At 49.2% G+C, this 24,746-nt stretch overlaps 1 non-coding gene across 1 annotated transcript; it reads right to left on the bottom strand.

Annotated features, from left to right (window-relative positions):
* Nucleotides 1-13,279: 13,279 nt before the first annotated feature.
* On the bottom strand, nt 13,280-13,351 carry TRNAW-CCA (transfer RNA tryptophan (anticodon CCA)). Its single transcript has one exon. It is a non-coding gene; the product is annotated as a tRNA-Trp (tRNA).
* Nucleotides 13,352-24,746: the final 11,395 nt, after the last annotated feature.

Here is a 24,746-nt window from a genome sequence, read left to right on the forward strand (position 1 = left end):
ACCATTGTCTGTCTTCAACGTTTCTGGTGAGCCCCACGCCGCAAATATCTTGTCTATTATTGGCAGAGTAGCTGCTGCTGACATTGATGATACTGGCCTCACAATTGGGAACCTGGAGTACTCGTCCATTATCACCAGTAAGCAAGTTCCTGTGTCTAGCGGTCCGAAGAAGTCAGCTGCTAATGTCGTCCATACAGCCCTTGGCAGCTCCGACATGTGCAGAGGTTCTTGTCTTGCTGGCTGGCCTGTTGTTTGACAGAGGTGGCAGGCTGCAATTGTGTTTTCTACTAGACGATCCAGTCCAGGGAACCACACCTTCTCTCTCAGCAGCTTCTTTGTTGCGACGATGCCCTTGTGCGATTCATGTGCGATACTAACTACTTGGCACCGTAGTGAACTTGGCATCACTATCCTGGTGCCTCGCATTATTATTCCGTTATTTGTCTCTGACAGTTCCCCACTTATCTTCTGCAGTGCCAGTATCTCTTCTTTGTTTACTCCTCCTTTCCACGTGCAGTTGTTGTTGACATGTCTCCACCTTTGTTGTCTCATTGTTTCTCTGGCCACTTGGAGAGTGACATCTTCCTCAGTTCCTCTCTCTATCTCTGCTAATGTTATTGGTGCCGGTGTATTTTGTATGAGCACGAAGTTTAGGTATTCCTCTGCCACTGAGGCCTTTTCCTCGGCATGTGGCAGTGGATGTCTCGTCATGCAGTCTGCCGGATTATTTCTTTCCCTGGTTTGTGGACAATTGTGAAATCGTAGTCCATTAGTCTGATGCCCCAGCGCTCAATCCTTGGCGGCATCTTTGCCGCTGGGTTGCCATATATTGTTACCAGCGCTTGGTGGTCCGTAATGATGGTAAACCGCTTCCCGTACACAAACATGTGGTAGTGCTCACATACCCATACCACCGCTGAGCTTTCTTTCTCTGGCTGTGAGTACGCCTTCTCGATGTCTGTCAGGCTTTTGCTAGCGTAGGCAACAATTTTTCTTGGTGACTCTTTTCCTGGCAGGTGTTGTGCTAGTATCGCTCCTAGCCCTACTGTGCTTGCATCAACCGTCAGTTCGGTGCAGAGCAGAGGGTCGAAGTATGCGAGGTTCTCCACAGTCTTCACTGCATTCCTAATTTCCTCGAACGCTTCATTGCATTGTTGAGACCAGATGAACTTCTGTCCTTGTTTTGTTAGTTCTCTTAGCGGTGTGATCACCGTGGCAAAGTCTTGTATGTATCAGGCACAGTAGCTTGCCAGGCCCAGGAATGATCTTATTTCTGCTACATCTGTCGGTGGCTTTGTGTTTTGTAGTTTCTCTACTTTGCTGGGATCTGGCCTCATCCCTTTTTTTGAAAATATGTGTCTGAAGAATACAAGTTCTTTTCTCCCTAGTTCGCACTTTTCTCCATTCAGTGTCAGCCCTGCCTGCTCCAGCTGTGTGCACACTTGCCTTAGGGCACCATCATGTTCTTCGTCAGACTTCACGAATAATAGGATGTCATCGCTGTAGTTAAAACTGTTGTGTACTGGCCGTATCACCTGTCTTATTGTTTCTTGGAATATTTCAGCCACTGACGAGATACCAAAACTTAGTCTTTTGTACCTGAACAGTCCTAGGTGTGTGAAGAAAGTTGTTATGTATCTCGACTGGGGATCCAGTTCTAGTTGGTGATAGCCTTTGCACAGGTCTAGCTTTGAGAACCTGCACGCCTCTGTCAGATGGCTTATCATGTCGTTCAGATGTGGCCCTGGGTGACGTTCTCTCGAGATGGCGGTGTTCGGTATTCTCATGTCCACACAAATCCGTATTTTGGAGGTGTTCTTTTTCGGAACCACTACTATCAGTGACACCCACGGTGTCGGACCGTCTGCATGCTCTAAGATATCTTGCTGTAGGAGGTTGTTTATCTCTTCCTCCACTTGCGGCTGTAGAGGAATTGGCACTCTCCTGTGGTGCTGTGCCACAGGTCATACTGCTTCATTTATGTGTAGCGTGATCTGCTTGCCTTTTAGTTTTCCCAGACCTTTAAGTATTCCTTGATATTCTTGTAGTATGTTTCCTTTTCCCGTCATGTGATACGTCATGGCCAGTAGCCCCATGACCTGTGCTGTGACATTGCTCAGCAAGCACGGTGCTGGAATGTCCCCTTTCAGCACGTGTATCTCTTCTTGGTATGCCATATTTTTATATGTGAGAGTCTCGGTGAATTTTCCCATGTTTTCGACCGGTTTCTTTGATCCCCACGTGAACACATCTACAGTCGATGGCGACAGTGTTGGCTTTGTTTCCATTTTCATGTATTCTGACATGCACATTATGTTGCATGTTGTTCCACTGTCGAGCACGAATTTCGCTCTATGGCGTCCGACCTCAATGTCTACTGTGGCTGTCTTTTTTATTTGCTGTTTCTCCTCCAGCTGGATGTGTTCTTGTTGTCTTCCTTCTTTGGGCGCGTCGGACATGAGGTATAGCTTCTCTTCTCTCCCTGACACTGTCATTCCGTCTGACTCCTCGGACGATCCTCTCTCCGCCGTCTCCATGTGTCGGGCGTGTCTTGTGCTTGTCATCCTTGGTCTGGCTGTTCGTCCCCTCTCACTTCTGAACTGCCTGCTCATGCACATACTTGCAAAATGGTTGTCTCTATTGCATTTTCTGCATTTCTGGCCCATGGCTGGGCAGGTACCGATGTGCGGAAACTCAAGGTCACACCTGTAGCACGTGTTGTTAGTTTTTCTTGTAGGTGGCTGCTCCTTGTTGTCATTTCTTTTGAATTTTTCCGTGACACGATGCGCCATTGCCATTCCTTTCTCTTTGCCTCTCTGTATTTGCTTGGTATGTTCCGTGGCCCGTGCTTCTGTGCGAGCCATCGTCAATATTTTCTCAAGTGTTGTCGGTTCCTTTAGAATGCGTGCTCTGAAGTCTACTGACTGACACCCTTCGATGAGGCGTAGACGTATTGCTTCTTCGTTGTCGAACTTTTCGAATTCGCAATACGTTACCAACTTCCGCAGTCTTGACACAAAATCATCCATGCTTTCTTCTGTTTGTTGGCACGCCATTTTGAACGTGTACCTCTCGAAGTCGATATTGCGTTGGGGGTCAAATTTCTCTGTGATGCATGCTTTTGCACCTTTGTAGTCTGTCGTTCTGTCACTCGGGAATGTGAGGAGCAGGTCTTCTATTTCGTCCCCCGCAAGGTTAATAAGCAGATCTAGCTGTTTGCTTTCTACGACATCTGTTGTGCGCATGTAGCGTTCCAGTGTCCGTATCCATCTCTCCCATCTGATGCCTGCTTGAGGTTCCGATGTGCTGAATGGTAGCGGCCTGCGGAACACAGCTTGTGTGCTCTTTGAGTCTTCGTCACTCATCTCTTTTCTTTTTCTTTTATTTATTTTTTTTTTTCTGTCTTCAAATTAATTTTATGTGCTTCTCTTTGTTATTTTTCCTTTAATGTACCTTCTTTGCCCTTTTTTCCTTTTCTTTTCTTCGTTTTTCAGGCTTTTTCACTATTGCCTGACTTAAAAATGGCCGCCGTCTATCTTGAAAGCCTATTGGCTCGTTTTGCCTGACTTCAAGATGGCCGCCTCTTCTCGCGAGAGTTCGTCTAACTCACGCGAGCGAGATTATTATCTCCCTCAGCTTCTTCAACCACCTCACGCGCTCCGCTTACTTCAGTTCCTTAGCGCCGGGGTGGGCTCCCGCATCTATTCTTCTCTCCGCTGGCACCCCGGACCAGGGTGGGCTCCTGGCTCCGTGTTCGTTGTCACGACTCGCGACCGGATGGCATCGATGTTTTCCAGCCGGCACTCCGGACCAGGGTGGGCTCTGTCAGTCGCCGCGACGCCGATCTCGCCTTCGTCGGCCAGTTGTCTTGTCTCCCCACAATAAAGGATCACGACACCGATAAGTTTTGTACTTCTTTATTATTTACTTGGTGATACAGCTCGCGTGTCCGCTGACCTTCCTGTTGTCCCACTGCCCTCCTTGTGTCCGTGTGTGTGTGTGTCCACGCCCCCTGACCGGATGTGGTCCCCGATTACCTCCCTGGCCATCGCCCATCCCCAGGTCCTAGTGTCCACTTCCAGGACACTAGAGCAGTTGTAAAGTGCTTAAAGTACTAAGACCAACAAAAGGATACAGCAAAAAGAGGAGGTAAGCAGGCAAAACGTTTGGGGGAAGACCACTGTAGGAGAGTGGAATCTGCCTAATGGTTGCCCCCAACTTTTTGCCTGGTATTTAAGTGGTTTTTGACTAGTCTGGCTGGGATCCTGCTATCCAGGACCCCAGCCTATCTGCTTTCTCCCTAAAACTGATGTAAAGTACTCTAGGTACACACCTAATTGGATGCTGGGCATGCCCTACCAGTCCCTTGTAGATGGTACCCTAGGTACCCAGGGCATGGGTCCCCCAGTAGGCCTACCAGGGCTGCAGCACTTATTGTGCCACCCTGGGACAGCCACCCAAACTGACACCACCAGACCACTACTGTAGTCTGGGTAAGGTGGTGCTAGCACCCCTTACAGGGATGTAGGTACCCTATATCCCACACCCTTACAACACATATACTCTCATAGGTCACCCCTATGGCAGGCCCTGGTAATCCTACAGGGCTGGGTGCTGAGGTATGTGTGAGGGGGGACCCCTACGTGAGTAGGACCTCTCTGCAACCTTCGTAAAATTGTTACTGGGTTGTTTGTAGTGTAGCCATACCATATACTCTTAACCGCATTATAAGTTATTGCGTCATCGCTGTAACTTGGGAATGGCTACACAGAACCATATCGTGTTTGGTGTCAAACATGAAGGAATCATACCCCCAGTCCAGCCATGGGCATGAGGGTACGATTCCCCCTTGCTAGGAGGGTGATATGGGAAAAGCGGTAGAATTTAGACACCAATTTAAAAGTGCACATGTACCACAAAATGGCTACTGTCCGCCACCTACACGACTCTGGCTGGCTGTTGCTGGGGAAAACCCCAGCCTCACCATCTGGACAATAGGGCTCCTGTGGCAGGGAGGTGCCAGCACCTCCCCAGACAGGATATGTGGATTGGAACAGGGTGGGTGCACCAAATGTCCTTTCAGAGTTGCACGTAGGCAGCTGCAGAGCCCCAATTCTGCATACACCGCCTGGAACCGGTTCAGGGGCATCCTGCCGCTCGCCCAGGCGGGAAACACACAAAGGGGAGTGGGTGTAGCCACCCTTTCCCGCCTCTACTCTGATTGGTAGGCTCTATTTTGGACCATCCCCTAACCTTGGGGATATATGGGAATAACTTTGCCCTAGAGCCTTAGATTCGTACAGGACTTCACAGAACTGACCTTCGACGAGCTGCTGCCCAGCTGACTGAAGAAATCTCCCTTGGGATAAAGGAGTTATCCCCCTGCTTGGCAGGCACCTAAAAGACTGCAAGATACCCGGTTGGAACTTCGCTGCTCTCACGAACTTTGATGCCTTCCATCAACCTTGAGGTGGGTCTCCAGTGCATCCCAGAGTCCTGTGAGCGTGCCCAGCAAGTCTGAGCACCGTGGACCACGTGGGTGCCGAGATCCCTGCATACCCCGAGACCCCGGCCACCTCTTGCATAGCACACGACCCCGACCCCGACCAGTGGGGAAGTTGTGCTTTGGCCCATTTCTGAGCCAACCTTCAAGCAGCATCCTTGCCAAAGCTCAGCTCCCTAGTCCACTCTGGTGGCCCGTGGGAGCCCTTTTATGCACTCCATTTTGCTGCCCTCCGTGGTCCCTTGTCTCTCGACTTGTGGGCCCTGATGGAGGAAAACCTATCTTTCCAAGAGTTCCCCTGGTTGCTCCAGGCCTGCTCTACGCTCCCTGCAAAGGAGAGCACCCTCAGACCTCGTGGGTCTGCACCAGCAGCTGCTTTGTTCATCTTGCGTGGGTTGCGGTTGCCAATGCTTAGTGGATCCAATCGGGACACTAACACCGCAGCGACCCTCAGCCGACGTGGGACAGTCGCCCTCCAGAAGCTAGCCTTCCTTGAAGCCTCCCGGAGCCCGTGACTGCAGAGCCCAGCTGTACCTTCCACACCTGAAGCACCCGACATCCACGAGCTCCTTCCTGTGAGCTCCCTGGTCAATGTGCTGTGACCCAGACTCTGTCCCCTCTGCTTTCAGGTTCACCTTTATCTTCTCTTCAACTTTAATCTTCACGACTTCAACGACGCTTTCAGCTAGCAGCAGTTTGGACTACTTTTCCATAGAAAATCAGCCCGCGACCCGACACCAGAATCGACCTATGCACCCGGCTTCCCTGGGGCAGGTAACAGTGGTACTTCGGTACTCCCGTGGTGGTGGGCTCTCCAAAGCCTTAAGTCTCAAGCCTTAACTTTGTACTGTTGTTAGAAGTGTCCTTAAACCTTAATTATTCAACCGCGACATTCTCCATAGGCTAACATTGCGATCCCGATAGCAACTTCTCGCACTGCACACGCCTCCCGTGGGTCCCCTTCCTCTTAACTGTGGGTGGATTCTGAAGGGGCAAGCGATCCTGAATGCCCTAGGCATTGCCTGTAGAATTGTCGTGGTTCTTATACCACTATTTTAGTATATGGTTTGGTCCCCCCCTGGGGCCCATTGATTTCTGTGCTATTTATTGTGTTTATAAATGCTTGTTTGAAGTGTAACTTTGCCACTAGCCACATAAAGGACTGTGGGATTCTGTCTAGAATAAATACATATATTTTATATATATACCTGTGTGGGCTACTCTTTCATTTGGATATTCAAGAGGTTATTATGGTAAAACAATAAGCTTAACACTCCTTCAAGACTTAGCCTGAAGGCTGCTCTCCACAGCTACCACTAGGATAGCTTTCTTTAAAGGTTGTCTTAAACCTATCATCAATAAGAGTCGAATTGGACTGGTGCAAGGTGTCCCTATAACTAGGAACAGCATATGCCAGGCCAACTTCTCACATCGGTGGCAGCGGTGGGATTCAAGCTTGCCATTGTTTTACCAGATAACAAATTGAATTTCTAAAGTGAAAGCCACAAGGTACCAAAGGTACATATAAATTCAAGCTAGAATACAATAAGTTCTACTGAACTTAGAGTTGTGTGTAGAGGGTTTAGCACACCTTGACTACAACTCAAGAGAGGGTTCAGTAGGCCACACTTAGTGTAGGTAGATACACCACTATCACTACACTAAACATGTCTTCAGGAGCAGGTGCCACTAAGGCTCCAGAAGGACCCCAAAGGGTCCCAGTTGATAAGTATGATCATTTCTCCTTTGCAGAGCTCAGGGAGATGTGCACCCTTAGAAAACTGAAGACAAACAAAGGTGCCAACACCCAACGTCTCAGGGAAATCCTGCTCATAGCAGACTTTATGGAATCCATAGGGTCCAGAGGGACAGACAGAGTGGGTGGGCATCCATCAGAAGAGGACACTCCCAGAGTGGACTCTGATGAAGACCAGGAAGAGGATGAAAGTCCTGACCTGGAAAAAACAAACCACTCACAACATGGAGGTGATGGCCCAAGAGGCACTCCCTCCATCCCTAGTGGGAGAGTGGTGGGTCCAAGAAGGCACAGATCCCCCTCAGTGGGATCCAACCCTTCTCAGAGATCCAAAGGGTCCTCTGCCTCTTCTCAGAGAAGAGAATCCTCCCATGAGAGGAAATGCAGACTGATCAAATTTGAGCAGGCTAAGCTTCAGCTTAAAAGAGAACAGTTAGCATTGGACAGGGAAGCCCTGGAGCTTCAGAAAGCTTCAAAGAAGTGGGGTCTAGAGATCCCTGGTGGCAGTGATGAAATCCCTAGAGTTAGAGAGAAAGTCCCTGACAATAGGAACCTCCACAAGATTGTGCCCCCCTATCAGAATGGGGATGATATCCACAAATGGATATCTGCTCTTGAGAGGGCCTGTAGAGTACAAAGGGTCCCAGTAGAGCAGTGGGCAGCAATCCTGTGGCTCTCCTTTTCAGATAAAGGTAGAGACAAGCTCCTCTCTGTAAGAGAAGAGGATGCTGATGATTATTATATCTTGAAAGCTGCTTTAATAGATGGGTTTGGCTTAACCACTGATCAATACAGGCTTAAGTTCAGAGACACCCAGAAAGCACAGAATCAAGATTGGGTAGACTTTGTGGATTGTGCAACCAAGGCACTGGAAGGTTGGTTAAATGGCAGTAAAGTTAATGATTATCAAGGATTGTATAATCTCATTATGAGGGAGCAGATTCTTAATAATTGTCAAAATCAACTTTTACACCAGCACCTGGTGGACTCTGATCTGACCTCTCCCCAAGAATTGGGAAAGAAGGCAGACAAATGGGTCAGAACCAGGATTAGACCTAAGAACCAAGTTGGTGACCAGAAGAAGGATTCCACTAAGCCCAAAGAGAAAGGTGGGGATGATAAACAAGAAAAGTCCTCTGAAGGGCCCCAAAAACCCAGTGCTGGGGGTGGGTCCCAAAATACTTCCTCTAATAACAAGAAACCATATTGCCATGTGTGTAAGCAACCTGGCCACTGGAAAACTGACTCCAGCTGTCCTAAGAATGGCAATAAAGAAAATGTTCCTCCAAAACCAGCTCCAACACCTCCTGTTACTACTAGTAGTAATCCCCCAGGCGGTGGGAGTGCACCCAAAAATTTAGTTGGGATTTCTTGGGGAACTCAGGGGGACTCTGACCTATCCAGGTCCCCTACTCAAGCAACTATGGTCTGTGATGGTGGCATGGGGTTTGCCAACTTTACCATGAGCCCCAGTATTTTGGGCAGGTACAGACAAGAACCAATAATCAATGGTCAGGAGGCTGTGGCCTATAAGGACACAGGGGCCAGTGTCACCATGGTGACCAAGAGGCTAGTGCCCCTAGATCAGCTTTTACCTGGGTTTAGCTACCAGGTGACCAACATAGATGGAATCAGGACAGATCATCCCATGGCAGTAGTAAATCTCAGCTGGGGAGGGGTCACTGGCCCAAAGAGAGTGGCAGTGTCCCCAAACTTGCCTGTAGATTGTCTACTGGGGAATGATCTGGAAATCTCAGCCTGGGCTGAGGTTGACCACAAGGCCCATTTGAAAATGGTAGGAATCCCTGAGAGAGTGGATGAGACCCTGAGGGCCTCACCTCCACCCCAGGAGAAAATAGAAAGAGTGAAGCCTGAAACGATGGATCACTCTACCCAAACAGAGAGCACAGGGGAAGAGGAACAGTCCTCCCCCCCACCAGACTACAGGTAAGGGTCAAGTTTCTCAGGGAACTGATCCTGCCCCTTGTGAGGTAACTGCCCCAGAAGTGGACAGGCCTGGCCTGCCCACCTCTCTGATGGCAGGGGACTCTTCCAAGGTGGTACCCAGTCTGGAGCAGGTATCCTGCCCCTCTCTACCCTGCCTCAGTCAGCCCAGGGCTGCAGAGGTCAGGGAGGTCAGTGGACCCTTACTGGGCCCCTGTCCAGAGGAACCCCCTCATCAACAGATTAGGGACACCCAGCAGAGTAGTTTCAGCCAGGTGAACATTCCTCTACAAACTGAGGGATCCCCCTTACCCTTAGGTATAGGCACCCCTAAAATGGATGTTGTTGGGAACGGGGAAACCTGGGGCCTAGTTGCCCCAAACCTTCCAGGACCCTCCACTATTCCAGCCAAAGGGATCCAACCCCCAGCTGTAGGCAGCCAGAGGTTGACCCTTAGGGCCAGATATGACCCCGTCATGGGCAGAAAGGCTTCCATAGTGGCCAGTGATCTGAGGAGGTTGAGACCAACCCAAGTAGGGCCTCACTTCCAGACTCAGACACCCCACCAGCCCACCTCTGACCCAAAAACCAATACAGGTAATTTCCCTAGACTTTGGAGAAACTCTAGAACCCCTTGGGGTAGGATTTCCCAAGTGGACCATGACACAGGGAGCAACCATGTTAGTACAGGTTCTTCCTTATATGGCCACTCAGGAAATAAAGGCTTATCTGGACAAGGTTAGCCTTATCTCCTTTCGTTTGGGGGGGGGGGGTTATGTAGGAGAGTGGAATCTGCCTAATGGTTGCCCCCAACTTTTTGCCTGGTATTTAAGTGGTTTTTTACTAGTCTGGCTGGGATCCTGCTATCCAGGACCCCAGCCTATCTGCTTTCTCCCTAAAACTGATGTAAAGTACTCTAGGTACACACCTAATTGGATGCTGGGCATGCCCTACCAGTCCCTTGTAGATGGTACCCTAGGTACCCAGGGCATGGGTCCCCCAGTAGGCCTACCAGGGCTGCAGCACTTATTGTGCCACCCTGGGACAGCCACCCAAACTGATACCACCAGACCACTACTGTAGTCTGGGTAAGGTGGTGCTAGCACCCCTTACAGGGACGTAGGTACCCTATATCCCACACCCTTACAACACATATACTCTCATAGGTCACCCCTATGGCAGGCCCTGGTAATCCTACAGAGCTGGGTGCTGAGGTATGTGTGAGGGGGGACCCCTACGTGAGTAGGACCTCTCTGCAACCTTCGTAAAATTGTTACTGGGTTGTTTGTAGTGTAGCCATACCATATACTCTTAACCGCATTATAAGTTATTGCGTCATCGCTGTAACTTGGGAATGGCTACACAGAACCATATCGTGTTTGGTGTCAAACATGAAGGAATCATACCCCCAGTCCAGCCATGGGCATGAGGGTACGATTCCCCCTTGCTAGGAGGGTGATATGGGAAAAGCGGTAGAATTTAGACACCAATTTAAAAGTGCACATGTACCACAAAATGGCTACTGTCCGCCACCTACACGACTCTGGCTGGGTGTTGCTGGGGAAAACCCCAGCCTCGCCATCTGGACAATAGGGCTCCTGTGGCAGGGAGGTGCCAGCACCTCCCCAGACAGGATATGTGGATTGGAACAGGGTGGGTGCACCAAATGTCCTTTCAGAGTTGCACGTAGGCAGCTGCAGAGCCCCAATTCTGCATACACCACCTGGAACCGGTTCAGGGGCATCCTGCCCCTCGCCCAGGCGGGAAACACACAAAGGGGAGTGGGTGTAGCCACCCTTTCCCGCCTCTACTCTGATTGGTAGGCTCTATTTTGGACCATCCCCTAACCTTGGGGATATATGGGAATAACTTTGCCCTAGAGCCTTAGATTCGTACAGGACTTCACAGAACTGACCTTCGACGAGCTGCTGCCCAGCTGACTGAAGAAATCTCCCTTGGGATAAAGGAGTTATCCCCCTGCTTGGCAGGCACCTAAAAGACTGCAAGATACCCGGTTGGAACTTCGCTGCTCTCACGAATTTCGACGCCTTCCATCAACCTTGAGGTGGGTCTCCAGTGCATCCCAGAGTCCTGTGAGCGTGCCCAGCAAGTCTGAGCACCGTGGACCACGTGGGTGCCGAGATCCCTGCATACCCCGAGACCCCGGCCACCTCTTGCATAGCACACGACCCTGACCAGTGGGGAAGTTGTGCTTTGGCTCATTTCTGAGCCAACCTTCAAGCAGCATCCGTGCCAAAGCTCAGCCCCCTAGTCCACTCCGGTGGCCCGTGGGAGCCCTTTTACGCACACCATTTTGCTGCCCTCCGCGGTCCCTTGTCTCTCAACTTGTGGGCCCTGACGGAGGAAAACCTATCTTTCCAAGAGTTCCCCTGGTTGCTCCAGGCCTGCTCTACGCTCCCTGCAAAGGAGAGCACCCTCAGACCTCGTGGGTCTGCACCAGCAGCTGCTTTGTTCATCTTGCGTGGGTTGCGGTTGCCAATGCTTAGTGGATCCAATCGGGACACTAACACCGCAGTGACCCTCAGCCGACGTGGGACAGTCGCCCTCCAGAAGCTGGCCTTCCTTGAAGACTCCCGGAGCCCGTGACTGCAGAGCCCAGCTGTACCTTCCACACCTGAAGCACCCGACATCCACGAGCTCCTTCCTGTGAGCTCCCTGGTCACTGTGCTGTGACCCAGACTCTGTCCCCTCTGCTTTCAGGTTCACCTTTATCTTCTCTTCAACTTTAATCTTCACGACTTCAACGACGCTTTCAGCTAGCAGCAGTTTGGACTACTTTTCCATAGAAAATCAGCCCGCGACCCGACACCAGAATCGACCTATGCACCCGGCTTCCCTGGGGCAGGTAACAGTGGTACTTCGGTACTCCCGTGGTGGTGGGCTCTCCAAAGCCTTAAGTCTCAAGCCTTAACTTTGTACTGTTGTTAGAAGTGTCCTTAAACCTTAATTATTCAACCGCGACATTCTCCACAGGCTAACATTGCGATCCCGATAGCAACTTCTCGCACTGCACACGCCTCCCGTGGGTCCCCTTCCTCTTAACTGTGGGTGGATTCTGAAGGGGCAAGCGATCCTGAATGCCCGAGGCATTGCCTGTAGAATTGTCGTGGTTCTTATACCACTATTTTAGTATATGGTTTGGTCCCCCCCTGGGGCCCATTGATTTCTGTGCTATTTATTGTGTTTATAAATGCTTGTTTGAAGTGTAACTTTGCCACTAGCCACATAAGTGACTGTGGGATTCTGTCTAGAATAAATACATATATTTTATATATATACCTGTGTGGGCTACTCTTTCATTTGGATATTCAAGAGGTTATTATGGTAAAACAATAAGCTTAACACTCCTTCAAGACTTAGCCTGAAGGCTGCTCTCCACAGCTACCACTAGGATAGCTTTCTTTAAAGGTTGTCTTAAACCTATCATCAATAAGAGTCGAATTGGACTGGTGCAAGGTGTCCCTATAACTAGGAACAGCATATGCCAGGCCAACTTCTCACAACCACCCTGTGGGTGATAGGTGTAGCAGTCTGGTTGGTCAGTTTTGCTGTTGGTTTCCATGATTTTAAAACAAAGATCTCTTGCAACGAAAACAAATCCATGCAGTCTTCTATACCCTGTAAAACAATTCTACTGCGTTTACTTACAAGTTCAAAACTGCACCAATTTGCAAAGGTGCCAGTTTTCTACCTATCTGATTCGATAACGGGGGGCACTTTTATTTTGGTGTCTGGGACTATTTTCTGTCCTATTTGACCCCGGTGTTTCCTGTTAATATTACACAGGATGGGGCATTATTACTTAGTTCACGAGGGGCCAGAGCTCACTACTTTGGCTGCTCAGTACATCTCAAACTCTTGAAAATGAATAAAAGCATAAAAACAGTTTAGCTGACAGGGGTTTCTAGGTACGCCTAGCAATGTATAAGGAGCAGGTTTGTTCCTCTTTTATCCATATCAAATGTATCTGCATTTATTTTTAAATAAATGAGTGATTGTTTAAATTAGTGTTTTAACTACCAGATTTTAATTTTAAGTGTAAAAACATAAATGTATGACCTCGACGTGATTTGAACACGCAACCTTCTGATCTGGAGTCAGACGCGCTACCGTTGCGCCACGAAGTCAGCTGTTCAGGAATGCTCAGGATGTTCTTTAATATAAAAACGTGCAGGGCAGGACTGAAATTCGTTTGGTGATGATTTTTTGCTTTTGAAAACTGAACCGAGAAATTATTCTATTAAAGTTACCCATGTAAATGTAGCTAAGGTCAAACATTGTATCATTACATAATTCGGGTAGTCGTGTAGGGCACTTTCCGGTTAGATAGGTAATTCAACTTTTTTAAGGCTCTTCTGCCTTTTAGTGACACACATAAACTTGCTTTGCTGTTCACGTTGCTGGTATATGACACTGCCAAGTGTGACTGACGGTGAAAACACACAATTCTTGTGTCAGCGCGCAAGCGCAGACATTTGTCTCGCAAGTCAGCCGAGATCCCATCAGTTGCACTCCCAGAAGGCACTGAGGCAGAGCTCCGCCCCTCGGACTGTCAGTGACTGTAGTTTTGTTTTGGTGTCCCCTGTTTCCCTGTCACTGGATTAGCGGGAGTGTCACGAATGAGCCCAAGTGCAGGGACGATTCTGGAGTAAATTGTGCCAATGGTCATCACTCAGCTGTGACAGGTAATGCACCCCTCCCCCCATCAAAAAATAAACTATGGCAGACATCTGCCTTACTCCAGCTTCACTGGCCCACACACAGCCTTAATGGCCCAGCTTGATGGACAGATATCAGTACCTGCACTCGGATTCAGTGAGTGAACATTATATTCGATTTTCCGTATCATGCTGCCACATATTAAATCAGACTGACAGACAGGGCCTTTCTCGTGCCCCCACTGTGCCTTATTGATACTTTGCTGAATTTGAAGGCAGTGCTCACTGCATTACTTTTCCACTTAGAATGATTGATGCCTGCTGGCTTTATGAAGGTTCAAATGTTGCCTCTCATTTCTTCCCAAATCTGACAATTTATTTTTAACTCTGTTCTTAAGGAGCGCCGAGATCCCTCCGCGAAGACGCTGCTCGCTCTAGGCACAAGGCCTCCCATGCCTTTCAGTCCCATACACCTCTTTTCTATTGTATGTAGGGCGGGGCTCCAGGAACATCACAAAGGTCCCTGTTAATAGTGCAGCAGGTGCAGTGGCACCGGGTTAGTTGGGGTTGAAAAGCCCATGACACCCCTAATTATTGTTGTCATTTACTACTTAGCCAGAGGCAAGGGTGCATGTCCTTTGCTTGCACGAGGACCCCAGATACCCTCACTGCACCAGTGGCCAAGGTCTCCATCGTGAGGGATGGTGCTAATGTGCAAATCAGGGGAGGAAGCGCTACAAGGAACCTGGGGGCATATCAACAAGCAGGCGATAAAAAATTCTCGCCGCTTTTGCGGCTGTTTTCGGCCGAAAAGCGGCGATAATTTTATCGCCTAATCAGCAAGGCCACGCTAACGCGTGAAACCTTGCTTTAGCGTCAGGATTCCTAACGCCCAGCTTTGCATCTCTAATGAGATGCAAAGTGGGCGTTCCTGACCTGGCATGAGAGGAGAAATGTCGCTAAGCGACATTTCTCCTATCAGCAAGCCTAACGCTATGAAGCATAGCGTCAGGAAAAGTAGCGATAACCCCTGTTATCGCTACTTTCCTTACGCCTGCTTCAGGACTGACTTAGCCAGGATATCCTATGGAAGGTGGATATCATGGCTAAGTATGTGAGGCCCTATCAACTAGCTAACGTGAGATTATTGCTGGGTTTCCAGCGATAATCTCACGTTAGCCAGTTAGCGCTAGGATTTTTATCGCTGATGAGATAAGCGTTGCTAATAGCACGCTATCTCAGAGATAAAAATCGGCGCTAGCCGGCGATAATTATCGAAGCGCTAAGTGCGCTCAGCGATAATTATCACCGGTTGTTGTTGATATGCCCCATGGTTTGGATAGATGAAATCAACATTTATAAAAACAATTATGGGTACGATTAGTGGCGTCAAAATGCGAAACGTGAATCTCTCCTATGGAAAAAAAATCGCTGGAATAATGAATTTGCCACTGCACAGATCACTATTCTACTCAACGGATTTTGCGGAATTTTGGAAAATGTAACATTTGTTGCACATGTTGGGGAGATTGTGCCATCCCCACCCCCACCGCAAACCACCACAAAAAAACATGAACTATCAAGTGCAAAGCACAAATAAGCAACATTTTGTCAAAATGGAAACAAGCAGATTGTCAAATTTTTTTCAAAAGTAAACAAAAAACATCCACCGCTGCTAACAATAAAAAGTATTAAAGCTCACAGAAATGAAACACCGGCCAATCAGTATACTATTTCCAATATGCAGCTAAAATACGGAGGGTTGATATATGGCTAGCCAGGGCATTATATAGTAATGTCAACTCCTATCTAACCGTCCTGATCCACAATAATACCATAACACTCAGCAGCGTGCAGCCAATTACAGTTCATGCAGTCTGGTTAATAACTCTCGGGGCATATTATCAAGCATGGCGTTAACATTATCGCCGCTTTAGCGGCAGAAAACTGCAGCTAAAGCGGCGATAATGGGCTTGATAATATGCCCTTGAGAATTCCAATAGAAGCCCATGTTGACACCAGAACATGGGCTTCTATTGGAATTCTCTGCGGTATATTATCAAGCCCATTATCGCCGCTTTAGCGGCAGTTTTCTGCCGCTAAAGCGGCGATAATTTTAACGCCCTTTCTTGATAATATGCCCCTCTCTTCTCCTACTTAATGCTCTTACCCAAATACAAGACCTCTCCGCTATGGGTCTTATCCATCACTCAGCCCCTGCACCAGTCATCACCAGTTGAACAGAAATGGAAAGCTTGTAGCGATCTGACACCTAAAGCTGGTCACTCGGGGGACTGCACTCTAGTCCAGCACTGCACCTCCCAAGTAGCTGCATCCTATGCATGCCACTTTACATCTCACAATGTCTATCCGAGCAGATCTTCCCGACAATTCCTCTCACCAAGCATGCCTACTCAGGACCATGAATCGTAAACAAAATATCAGACTGGACAACCAAGTGCAGTAACCATATAAATAGATTATTATCATATGAAATACCACAAAAAGACCTGCACAGTTGCTCAAAGCTGTGCGCATACTGAAAAACCGTGAAGTGCACGATTGCCTCAAGCTAATATAAACTTATTTTGACTTGTACTTAAGTGTTTCTCTATTTACTTACTTATATACTATTGCGCGACTTCCACTGATGTATCTGTAAAACTTACCTTTTGTCCTGAAATCTGACCTACTGTCCTGAATTTTTGTCCTGAATTTTGACCCTTTGTCTTGAATTTTTACACTCACCGCCTTGAATTTGCACCCATGCCAGTTGGTCACCCTATGAACTACTAGAATATTTGATGATGCTTTTCAGAACTGACTGTAAATACTTTTGTCAGAGTGTTAGCTGTCAGTACAGCCCTGCACATTTAGAGCTATACTATGAACTCGTGGGTAATAATGCATTTATCTCGTCCCTCCCTCTCCGTGATATAATTCCCTCCTCATCTCCTTGGTTCTGTGTCCTCCCAGTTCCTTCTACTGTTCCCAGCTTTTTTCCATCTGAGTGACAGTAAGAGCTGCATTCCTCTCCCAGCGGCTGTTATTAAAGAGAAGAGAAGGGTCAAGCACAATGTTAGTACTATGACAGGATACATAATTTGCTATAAAATAGACGCAGTAATATTATTTTTTTATATTTTGTTTAAACAATTGTACTGCGTTGGCCGGGAATCCAAACAGGGTCAACTGCTTGGAAGGCAGCTATGCTCACCACTATACCACCAACGCTTGCTGGAGATTGTTTGTGCCACATTTATTTGTGAAAGGTACTGCGACCTTCCAGTGTGTGTCAGAGTAGGTCAATTGTGCACTTAAAGGTAACCTATCATGCACAGCTTTTTCTCTGCAATGACTCCTCTAAGACCCTCAGTCTGTCCGCTTCTAACACCCCTCCCCAGGCCGACCAGCGCTGACTGGAGCCCTCAACTTTACTCCGGAGAAACCAGCTGCACCATTTTATCAAACCCTGCAGGTCCCCAGATGCTGTCCTAGGACAGTGAACGCCAGCTCTCTCGATGAGTGGGTTCACGCAGTGCACCGCATGCAATGTGAAGAGAGAAAGGGAGACTCGAGGGGAGGGGCGTGTTACTGCACCGAAGGGTCCCGCTCTGAATGGTCTCTCTGCAGCACTCTTAAGGGGGAAAAGCATTGAATAAGCGTTTGTGGTCAGTCAGTTATTAGTCTCTCGGGTGATTGTGGTCAGTCAGTTACTACTCTCTTGAGTGTTTGTGGTCAGTCAGTTACTAGTCTCTGTCAGTCAGTTATTAGTCTCTTGAGTGTAGCCAGTGACGTGGATTAACTCATCACACCAGTAATTTATTTTATGCGTTTTTATATAGCGCGGACTTTACCCGAAGGTGTCAGAGCGCTTCACAATAGGAACAGTACCGATACATGAGGAGAAAATTACAAGTGAGCATGTTACAAAAGCAAACGTTACGTTACATGAGGCAATAGTGACAATTGTGCAAGTATCAAGAGCAAACAAAATACAAGAGGGAGCAAACAATACGTTACAAAAGGAAAAAGTGACATGTGTGCATGTTACAAAAGCGTACAAAGTACAAGTAGAGGTATAATCCTGCAATAAATGGCAGACACTTGAAACACAAAAACAAACGTTACGTTACATGAGGCAATGGTGGTAGTTGTGCATGTATCAAAATGTATAGAAGGGATTGAGGGGGATGCGGCTCCCGGTTACGGGGGGAGGCTAGTAATGACTATGAAGAGGGGAGGGGGTCTTCTCAAAATGGCTGGATGCAAAATGTTTATTTTATTTATTTAGTGCATTTTTATAAAGTGCGGACATTACCCGAAGGTGTCAGAGTGCTGTACAATACAATAGAGCTAGTTACGTTACAAGAGAAAAGTGGTACAAAATAGAACATTACAAAGACTAAAAATGAAGGGTACACAAACACAAAGAGAAGAGATTTGAGTTCAGCTTTGAAGATCTGGGTAGAGGAGGTGGCACAGAGCAATGGGGGAACTGAGTTCCAGATTCTCACCGCATTGCCTGGGAAGGATTGCGCCATCGATCTTTCCCTTTTGAAGACGGGGGGCTCAAGCAGAGGCTTTCCCGCATTGCGAGAGGGTCGAGAGCCTCCGGACACTTTCAATTTATTTGCCAGGTAACGAGGGGAGGACGTTTGCAAGGCTTTGTGTGTGATGCAGGCAGTTTTGTAAATAGATCTTGCCTCGATCAGAAGCCATCAAAGAGAGGATTGGATAGGAGTGATGTGGTCGCTTCGTTTAGACCCTGAAATGAAGCGAGCTGCTGAATGGAGGATGGATTTGAGAGGGGAGAGGTGGGATTTGGGTAGGGCCGTCAGAAGAGAATTGCAATAATCCAGTCTTGAGAGAACCAGCGATTGTACCAAGGTTTTTAAGTCTTTCTCCGGGACGAACCGATGGATCCCCCACCAAAGGCGCAACTGGTACAGTGCGTTCTTAGCAATAGAGTTGATGTGGGAGATTAAGTTGAGTCTTTTGTCAAGAATGACACCTAGGGATTTATCGCTGTCGACAATGATGGGTTTGCTGTTGAGCAGGTTCAGCTGATCCATCCACGATTGAACAGGAGGAGGTGAGAGAGAGGTCGAAAGGAGGAGGAATTCAGTTTTGGCGGGATTTAGAATGAGTTGGTGAGCTAACATCCAGTTGTGGATGGAGTTGAGAGTAGAGTCGAGTAAAGAGAGATCGTGTGCGGAAGACACCTTGAGGTAGACTTGAGTGTCATCCGCATAAAGATGGTAATGGATCCCAGATTTGCTTAGGAGGTGGTTCCAGGTAGAGATTAAACAGAGTGGGTGCCAGGATAGAACCTTGAGGGACACCTTGACCTACAGCCAATGGAGATGAAAGACTGTTCGCTATCTTAATCATTTGGGATCTGTCTGAGAGGAAAGAGGCAAACCATTTAAGCACTGTGCCATCCAATACCATTCTCTGTTAAAGAGTGTTGAGGAGGGTGCTATGATTAACAGTGTCAAAGGCTGCAGAGAGGTCTAGAAGAATCAGAAGACACGATTCCCCGGAATCGAGTATATGCAACGCATCTGCAATCACTTGCAGCAGGGCTATTTCAGTGCTATAATTTTGGATGAAGCCAGATTGGAAAACGTCGAGGAGATTATTGTCCATAATATGTAGGGAAAGTTGTTTCACAACACATTTTTCAGTAATTTTTTAAAGAAAAGGGAGGTTGGTGATAGGGTGGAAGTTGTTGAAGTCGGTCGCATCACCGGAGGGTTTTTGTTAGAAGAGGGGTAACCTGTCCTGATTTAAGGGCAACAGGGAGGGAGCCTTGACTGAGGAAGAGATTAACTAGCCTGGTCCAGTAAGAGAGAGTATGGGTGTAGAAATCAATGGCGATGATGCTAGGGATGGGGTCAGAAGAGTACCACAATGAAAGACCACAAAAATACTCCACTCAGGTCATGAAAAATAGAGAGTAATTTTGTGAGTAAATCAAGAACAAAACAACAAAAATTCAATAAGTAGAACGGAGTTATGAATGTTTTATGAATACATCAAAAATAGTGCTTAGAAATCAATATCTCTTAGGGGTAACTTGAGGTCATGCTAGAACGGGGTACATCCAAATTTCAGGCTGACCATGATGGAAGGCGGGCCAGCTACATGACTCAGACAGGTCATGCAGACAAAGGGGCATATTATCAAGGGCAGTTCCGCTGCTTTAGTGGCACTTTTAGCCGCTAAAGCGGCGATAATCCCATCGCCCCATTACCAAGCCGGCGCTAAAATGCATCAGCGCATGTTAGCAGCCGAATTACTATCGCCACGCATCTTAGTGATATACATCACTAATGAGATGCAAAGTAGGCGCTCCCTCCTAGGAAAAACAGTCCAATGCCCGCAAAACCTACATTGCTGAATTACCAATTCTGCCCCTGAACAGTGAAGCGATGAGAAAAGGCGCGCTAAGCCCCCATCATCGCAATATTCTGTTGCCTGAATAAAACATGACTTGCAATTAATGCCTATGGGAGGTGGATTGTAGGGGTAAGTCCACACTCCCCTATTACCAAGCTTGACATCGCAAGATTTCACACACTAATGTTCATTATCACAGTCTATCGCAGGATTTCACATCGCCTGTCAGCTAAGCGTTGCTAATACGGCGATGAAATCCAGCGATAGCCGGCGATAATTGAAATCGTTCTAAGGGCGCTTTGCGATATTTATCGCGGACTGTAGATAATATGCCCCAAAGTACCTTAGGCCTCATTTACGAGATTTTGCAATAGGACGGCGCCCTATGGCAAAAGAAAATGGCAGGAATGCAGGATACGGTGCATTCCTGTCCTTTTCCCCTGTGCTTGAGCACAACAGGCAGCCATGTGCCAATGCAGGCATCCTTGCACCACATTGCAGAGATGATTATTTTTGTGCATGAAGGGACACCGTCCTGCACAAAAACAATACAAGAGGCATTTTCCTCTTTCTGTGTGTGCTGCAGAATACAGCACACACAGAAAAAGGAAAAACAAAGAGAAATAAAGGTGTTTCTCCTCATTGCGCCTCTCTCACGCCTCCCCTGGGGAGTAGTAGGCTTTTGACACATTCTCAGGTTTAAAAATCTTGTAAATCTGCGCATGTGTTAAATGCCATGGGTGTCCTGTGGGGACACCCACTGTAACACCCATGGCTCGCCTCCCTATTGCAGGGTGAGGCAACAGTGCCTGGTAAATGAAGCCTCTTGGATAGAGCAATTGTTGACATGGAAGACTCGATGTGTGGAGGCGTTGCATCCTCATGGATCTTGTGGATGGATGTGATGCCTCAGTTGATTAAAGCTTTGGTGCTGAACTCCTTCAAGATGCAGATCAATCAATCATAGCATTTGTAGAGCGCACTACATACCCGTGAGGGTCTCAAGGCGCTGGGGGGGGATGCTGCTACTGTTCGAAGAGCCAGGTCTTGAGGATTCTCCTGAAGGATAGAAGGTCTTCGGTCTGCCGTAGGTGGATTGGGAGTGTGTTCCACGTCTTGGCGGCGAGGTGGGAGAATGATCTGCCACCGGCGGTCACTCTTCGGATGCGGGGGATGGTGGCGAGGGCATGGTCTGCGGAGCGGAGCTGGCGGGCAGGGGTGTAGAGGCTGTCGTCTGTTGAGGTTCGCTGGTCCGGTGTCGTGGAGTGCCTTGTGTGTGTGGGAGAGGAGTTTGAAGGTTATCCTCTTGTTGATGGGGAGCCAGTGCAGGTCTTTCAGGTGGGGTGTGATGTGGCTGCGGCGGGGGATGTCCAGGATCAGGCGAGCGGAGGCGTTCTGAATGCGTTGGAGTCATTTCAGGAGTTTGGCCGGTGCTCCTGCGTAGAGTGCGTTGCCGTAGTCCAGTCTGCTGCTGACGAGGGCCTGGGTGAACGTCCTTCTAGTTTTGGTGAGGATCCACTTGAAGATCCTGCGAAGCATGCGGAGGGTGTTGAAGCAGGAGGAGGAGACGGCGTTGACTTGCTTTGTCATGGAGAGTGTGGAGTCGAGGATGAACCCTAGGTTTCATGCGTGGTTGGTGGGTGTAGGGGGTGCTCCTAGTGCCGTTGGCCACCAGGAGTCATCCCAGGCCGAGGGTGTGGAGCCGAGGATGAGGACCTCCGTCTTGTCCGAGTTCAGCTTCAGTCGGCTGTTTCTCATCCAGTCGGCGACGGCCTTTAATCCTTCGCGGAGGTTGGTTTTGGCGGTGTGGGGGTCCTTGGTGAGCGAGAGGATCAGCTGGGTGTCATCGGCGTAGGAGATGATGTTTAGGTCGTGTAGTCGGGCGACATGAGCGAGTGGTGCCATGTAGACGTTGAATAACGTTGGGCTGAGAGATGAGCCTTGGGGTACGCCGCCGATGATCTCGGTGGCTTTGGAGCGGAAGGGAGGGAGGCGGGCACTCTGGGTTCTTCCGGAGAGGTAGGAGGTGGTCCAGTCCAGGGCCTTCTCTTGGATTCCAGCGTCGTGGAGGCGTGCTCTTAGTGTGCGGTGGCAAACTGTGTTGAAGGCGGCTGACAGGTCCAGGAGGATCAGGGCCGTGGTTTCTTCGTTGTCGAGCATGATCCTGATGTCGTCGGTGGTGGCGATGAGGGCAGTTTCGGTGCTGTGGTTGCTGCGGAACCCTGCCTGGGATGGGTCTAGGATGTTGTTCTCTTCGAGGAAGCTGGTCAGTTATTTGTTGACCGCCTTTTCGATGACCTTCGCCGGGAATGGGACCAGGGAGATGGGTCGGAAGTTCTTGAGGTCCGCCTTGGTTTTCTTTAGTAAGGCGTTGATCTCTGCGTGCTTCCAGCTCTCCGGGAAGGTCGCTGTCTCGAAGGAGATGTTGATGGTTTTCCGAAGGTGGGGAGCGATGGTCCTACTGGCTTTGTTGAAGATGTGGTGTGGGCAGGGGTCGTCCGGGGATCCGGAGTGAATGGTGGTCATGATCTTGATGGTGTCGTCGTCGTTGGTGTTGGTCCAGGCGAGCAGGCGGTTGGTGGTCGTGGAAGCGGGGGTATCGGCTGTTGTCGGGGTGGTGACGGCGTCGAAGCTGTTGTGGATGTCTGTGATCTTGCGGTGGAAGAAGGTGGCCAGCGAGTCACACAGTTCTTGTGACGGTGGGATGTCGTTGGTGTTGGAGCTGGGGTTGGAGAGTTCCTTCACGATGCTGAAGTGCTCTTTGCTGTTTTGTGCGTTGTTGTCGAGGCGGTCTCTGAAGGCGGACCTTTTGGAGGATCTGATGAGTTGGTGATGTCGGCGGGTGGTGTTCCTGTGGGCTGTGTAGCTTTCCGGTGTTCTTTCGCGGGTCCAGTTTTTTCTAGTTTTCGGCAGGTTCGTTTGGAGGCCTGGAGGTCTTCGGTGAACCAGCTGGCTCTCTTGCTGGTGTGGGTGTTGGGGGGGTTTCTTGAGCGGGGTGAGGGTGTTTGAAAAGTCATTGATCCATTGTTTGAGGTTGCGGGCTGCGGTGTCGGGGTCGGTTGGGTCTGTGGGTGGGCTCTGGGTGAGGGCAGCGGTTAGCTGCTCCTTGGTGATCTTGCCCCAGCAGCGGCGAGGCATCTGCTGTGTGTGGTGGTGTGTTGTGGGTTTCCGGAAGGTGAAGTGGATGCAGTGGTGGTTGGTCCAGTGGAGTTCGGTGGTGCGGTCGAAGGAGATGTGGGTGCTCGTTGGGAAGATGGGGTCAAGCGTGTGGCCAGCGGAGTGTGTGGGTGCTGTGACGAGTTGTCTGAGTCCGAGGTTGCCAAGGTTGTCGATCAGGGTGGAGGAATTGGGGTCATTGTTGTTCTCGAGGTGGAAGTTCAGGTCCCCGAGGCAGATGTAGTCCGTGGAAGCGAGGGCGTGTGTGCTGACGAGGTCAGTGATGGAGTCGCTGAACTGCGGTCGGGGTCCTGGGGGTCTGTAGACGAGGGTGACTCTGAGGGTGGCGTTGGGGTCGGTGTGGATCTGGAAGTGCAGGTGTTCGGCGGTGCTGAGGGTGTCGTCGGCGTGTATCGAGATTTTGAGAGTGTTCCTGTGGACGATGGCGATTCCTTCTCTTGGTGTGGCGCAGCGTCCAGCATATATGGGGAGGTGGTTTGGAGGAGCAGCTGGGAGGCGGGAGGCGGGATCAGTGCATGGGCAGTCAGGGGGGCGGAGCCGCAGGGTACACAGCGGCAGGGTAGACGAGAGCACAGAAAGCAAAATGGGGCAGCAAAGGGGGAAAAACAGTGGCACAGAAGGCAAAAAACGGGGCAGCAAAGGGGAGAAACAGTGGCACAGAAGGGAAAAAATGGGGCAGCAAAGGGGAAAGAACAGTGGCAAAAAAACGGGGCAGCAAAGGGGGAAGACAATGGCACAGAAGGCAAAAAACGGGGCAGCAAAGGGGAAAAACAGTGGCACAGAAGGAAAAAACACGGGCAGCAAACGTGGAAAAACAGTGGCACAGAAGGCAAAAAACGGGGCAGCAAAGGGGAAAACAGTGGCACAGAAGGCAAAAAGCGGGGCAGCAAAGGGGAGAAACAGTGGCACAGAAGGCAAAAAACGGGGCAGCAAAGGGGAAAGAACAGTGGCGCAGAAGCAAAGCAACGGGGCACAGAAACGGAGGAAGCACACCAACGGGAGAGATTTCAGCAGCGGCAGTTGGGGCAGGAGCACACAGGCGGAGCTGTGCGGCGGGGGAGCGACCTACCTGGAGGGTCAGACACTGCATCATTGTCCAGTCACGCTGTTCATGATCCACAAGCCGCGCAGTCCGTCGAGTAGACTTTGTCTATCAGCACCTGCGTCAAAGGGTAATGTGTTGTTCCATTTGGAGCAAAGTTGGCACTGTGTCAGTTTTGAAACAAAAAGAGCAGCAGAACCCACTTCTGAGGCCCAGGTCTGGATTGATACCTCAAGCATG

This window comes from Triturus cristatus, chromosome 12 (genome assembly GCF_964204655.1).
Source record: "Triturus cristatus chromosome 12, aTriCri1.1, whole genome shotgun sequence".
NCBI lineage: Eukaryota > Metazoa > Chordata > Amphibia > Caudata > Salamandridae > Triturus > Triturus cristatus.